Genomic DNA, 4,600 nt, shown 5'->3' with positions numbered 1-4,600 from the left:
AACTTGAAGCACATTTGAACCCACCTTTTAAACATTTATAAATGTAATTTAATAATTTCAGATATAATAATATTACATAAATAATATAGCATACAAAAAGAAATAATAATATATTGCCCACACATTTGTATACATAAAATAAATCATTTCTAATGTACTGTATGTGACATTTGAATTACAGTCAAGTTTACTATTAGAATGTTATACATGTACTATTTTACCTGCATGTTTGCCACCAAAACATGTTTAAACTCATTCTAAAATGATACCTATTCTGTATTCATACATAAGAACCGGTTTCTTCCATCATTAACAACTAATTAAATGTTAAAGAAACAACTAAGTATGTATTTACTGCTATTGAAATGATTTTACAATATAAAAAAAGATCAGTGAAATGCAATGAGCTACTTTTATCAAATTGTGGAACATTAATACATCAATATGAAAAGTACACTATGAATATGCAACCATTGAATAATTATATAATCATAATGATGTAATTCTCTAAACAAAAAGTTACTGGACAAATGCAGAAGTGCATTTGAACTTACTCGAGATAAACCTACAAATGGCTGAACCAAAACACAGAGCAGTTTAAATGTCACGTTTAAGTGGAGGGTGACTTCTTCTTGCCATTCAGACACTGAAGACTTAATCACAAGGTCTGTGAAAAGGAAACAGAATATATACAAAATTAACCAATAATTAATGAACATATGCATTAGAATTTTGTTAACTTCTCAGTTTACCTTTTAAAGCTTTGACTGTGTCCTCATCAAGCTTGACATGAGTGTCCGTTTGATCCGTCGCTACATGGCACTCTACAAGTTACATTGAACAAAGGGTTATAGGAGGCTTAACTCAGTGACACTGATATAATGCAACCTGTGTGTATTACAGGATATTCTTTACTTTGATAATTGTGTTTTATTTTAACCAAGGGCATTTTCCATTGACATGTCTATTGTGGTCTTGCTTACAAGAAAAGTTCACCTCTGTTTAAGGAGATTTAAGGAAATCAGAAGTCATGCCAATGGACTCTATGCACGCTTAACTTCCACAATTGACTCAAGGCTGCTCTTAAGTTTCTGATGCGGGAGATTTAAAGCAGAGTGACAGCAGAATCGCTAAAATTACTTGTTTGCTGGATTTACCCAAATTTACAACCTATGATGTGTGAAGAATTGTCCAGATGTGCAAACTGAGAAAGGTTGCAAGTTGTATGTGTTGTCTTATCTCTGTAATCATTAAGATATATTCAGCTAGCCTGTACTAGCAGTGCTTACATTGTGCTGTTTTTTACAATTCGTCCAGCAGGCTAATCACGTTAGTAATATATTATTGTCTTTGTAATGTTGTCTAAAAGTGTCCGGTCCAACATCCAATAGGAAAATTCAATTGCAGTACAGGGCTCAAAATTAACTTTTTTTTTGTAGCACTGGTGCTCACAACTTTAAAGAGTTAGGAGCACCAGCAAAAATTTAGGCGCATCCATCCAAAAATTAAAAAGCACCACAACTACAATGTATATGTTAATAGATTTATTTTATTAAAATAAAATGCAACCACCAGGCTTTACATATCCTATGGCCAGCATTTAAATTTGGTCTTTTATTTTATTTTTTTTACTGCATAGATTCCTAAATTAATACCCAACTGCTTTTGAAATAGTATAGCAATAATAATTTACCAATTACAGATTACAGGTAAAATGATTAAGATTACAATAGAAAATCTAGCAAACACGTAAAACACTGATTAATTGGGACATTTACAAAAGTGACCTTAATATAGAAGGCTTAATATAGAAGGCTAATATTGGTATTGATAACTGCATTACCAGGATGCTATTACTACTAAATATGTTTTTAAAAATCTATTTTTTTATAAAAACATACCATCAACATTGTCGTGTTCCACATCAACATGGACCACAAGGATGTTTGTCGGATGTCCATTCACCAGCGCATGCGCACATACACTATCAAACACTCTTTGACAGACAGGTCGGTGTCTCCATCAATAATGAACACATTTGTCATGACACTATTTGTGTTTTTGGCACTTTCGCCATGTTTAAGCAAGGTCTGTCGCTTAAAATGTTTTGATTCCGCCACCAACGCCGTTTTACAGGATTTACAGTAAGCAAAGTAAGTTACATCGAGCCATTTTCATAGAGGAGACACTCGAAATCTTTAAGCCACTCTCTCTGAAAGGTTTAACGTCAAGTCTTATTTTCCGGTGGTGGAGTCGCATTTGAATCCGGATCGTCGTCATTAATTACAGTAGTAACATTGGCTGTAGTCGGCTTGTTCTCGTCATGCTCGCGGTGCGTCTTATTTTCGCCCTTCACGTACCAACGTAGCACGGCAACAAGGAATGACTGACGCTCATATTAGCCAATCTGCGGTCTTCATTAAACGTAAGAACTTAATGGTGAAATTTGATTGGTTATGTAACGTTGGAGAGAACACTGAACCTGGGACAGCAGCACGCAGCATCACAATCTAAATCAAGTCGCACCACAACAAAATGGGCAGTCGCAGAAATGCTCCCAAATATATTTTAAGGTCGCACAGATTAAATTTCGGTCGCATATGCGACCAAAATATTCGCAATTTCGAGCCCTGACAGTAGCCACCGTTCAACCTGAAGAGGGCAGCACTCAGACGTTTTTACAACATATATTGTAGTATTGAAACACTTTATATCCAAATGTCAAAAAACTTACACTAATAAAGCATCATTCTTACAGATCATTAACTAAAAAAAGTTGGTTTAGGGTTTAGTTACTCTATAAACATTAGCATTAGAAAAACACAAAAGTTATCTAAATGTTATACAAATACTGTAGAACTAAAAACTTACCACCAAGAATAAGTATTTTTACGGGCTGTATCTTCATCTGTTCATCTCTACTTCGACTTATTAGATATTCTCGGCTCTGATTGGTCAATTTGAATGCCGCTGTGCTAAAAAAAGACAGGCTGTTATGATTTCTGAAATACAACAAGAGAAATGAAATGCCTAACTTTACTCACGAAAAAAATGTAACGTTATGTTCCAAAAGCCACACAACATACACGCTTTAAGAAGCTGGGTTAAAATTAAGACATACTGTAATACTAAATGTTCTACTTATTTAATAGTTCACTAAAAATAAAAAGCAAAAATCTGTCATCACTTAACTTAACTTACCCTCATGTTCTCTCATTCATCTTCAAACAAAAACCGATGTACTTTAATGAAATCCAAGAAACGTATATTTCCCCTCGATGTCAGATCCACTTGATAACCTACTTAAAAACTGCTCACATTTCAAAAGGTTAATCGCAACAGCAATAAAAAACATCGCCGAAGTAATCCATGTGAATCGCGTTGTTTCAGCCAAGTCCTCTGATGATCACTATATATAATTTAACAGTTTTAGTTTCAACTTTTAATCCACATTTACCAACGATCACGCACGTTGTGTATCGAACAACTGAATCAGGAAGCCAATGTGACGTACTGAATCCCAAGAACCAATGAGGTTTAGTCAGGTCCGTCACGTGTGTTGTTTGAATATAAACACTAACAAATTTATGTGGATTAACTTTGTAAAATCAATATATAATGCAAGTTCAATGATATGATGTTGAAATTGCAATGTTAGCCTATTAAAATTAATGTACATGTTTAAAAAATATATGTTTTTTTCTAAATACACTAAAACTTCTGTAAAAGTATGCTTGTGTTTAACATACTTTTTTTTAAAATGTGTAATTAAACATATATTTTTTCCCAGCGTACCTCTAGTGCTCTTTTTAGAAATACGTTAAATGTATGCTTGAGTTTAGCATACTTATAAAAAGTGTAATTAAAAATATATTTATTACCAGTGTACCTCTAGTGCACTTTTTAGAAATACATTAAAAGTATGCTTGAGTTTAGCATACTTTTTTAAAGTGTAATTAAAGATATAATTATTACCAGCGTACCTCTAGTGTACTTTTTAGAAATACATTAAAAGTATGCTTGAGTTTAGCATACTTTTTTAAAGTGTAATTAAAGATATAATTATTACCAGCGTACCTCTAGTGTACTTTTTAGAAATACATTAAAAGTATGCTTGAGTTTAGCATACTTTTTTAAAGTGTAATTAAAGATATAATTATTACCAGCGTACCTCTAGTGTACTTTTTAGAAATACATTAAAAGTATGCTTGAGTTTAGCATACTTGTAAAAAGTGTAATTAAAAATATATTTATTACCAGTGTACCTCTAGTGCACTTTTTAGAAATACATTAAAAGTATGCTTGAGTTTAGCATACTTGTAAAAAGTGTAATTAAAAATATATTTATTACCAGTGTACCTCTAGTGCACTTTTTAGAAATTCATTAAAAGTATGCTTGAGTTTAGCATACTTGTAAAAAGTGTAATTAAAAATATATTTATTACCAGTGTACCTCTAGTGCACTTTTTAGAAATACATTAAAAGTATGCTTGAGTTTAGCATACTTGTAAAAAGTGTAATTAAAAATATATTTATTACCAGTGTACCTCTAGTGCACTTTTTAGAAATTCATTAAAAGTATGCTTGAGTTTAGCATACT

At 32.3% G+C, this 4,600-nt stretch overlaps 1 long non-coding RNA gene across 1 annotated transcript; it reads right to left on the bottom strand.

Moving 5' to 3' along the window:
* Positions 1-376: 376 nt before the first annotated feature.
* Positions 377-3,769, bottom strand: LOC135787596 (uncharacterized). Its single transcript, XR_010547119.2, has 4 exons — positions 3,202-3,769; positions 2,872-2,975; positions 753-824; positions 377-667 (listed from the first exon to the last, which is right to left on the bottom strand). It is a non-coding gene; the product is annotated as an uncharacterized lncRNA (long non-coding RNA).
* Positions 3,770-4,600: the final 831 nt, after the last annotated feature.

Source organism: Paramisgurnus dabryanus, chromosome 20 (assembly GCF_030506205.2).
Source record: "Paramisgurnus dabryanus chromosome 20, PD_genome_1.1, whole genome shotgun sequence".
In the NCBI taxonomy this organism is placed as follows: Eukaryota; Metazoa; Chordata; class Actinopteri; order Cypriniformes; family Cobitidae; genus Paramisgurnus; species Paramisgurnus dabryanus.
The sequence above is the reverse complement of the archived record's forward strand: the minus strand, read 5'-3'. Positions and strand labels throughout refer to the sequence as shown.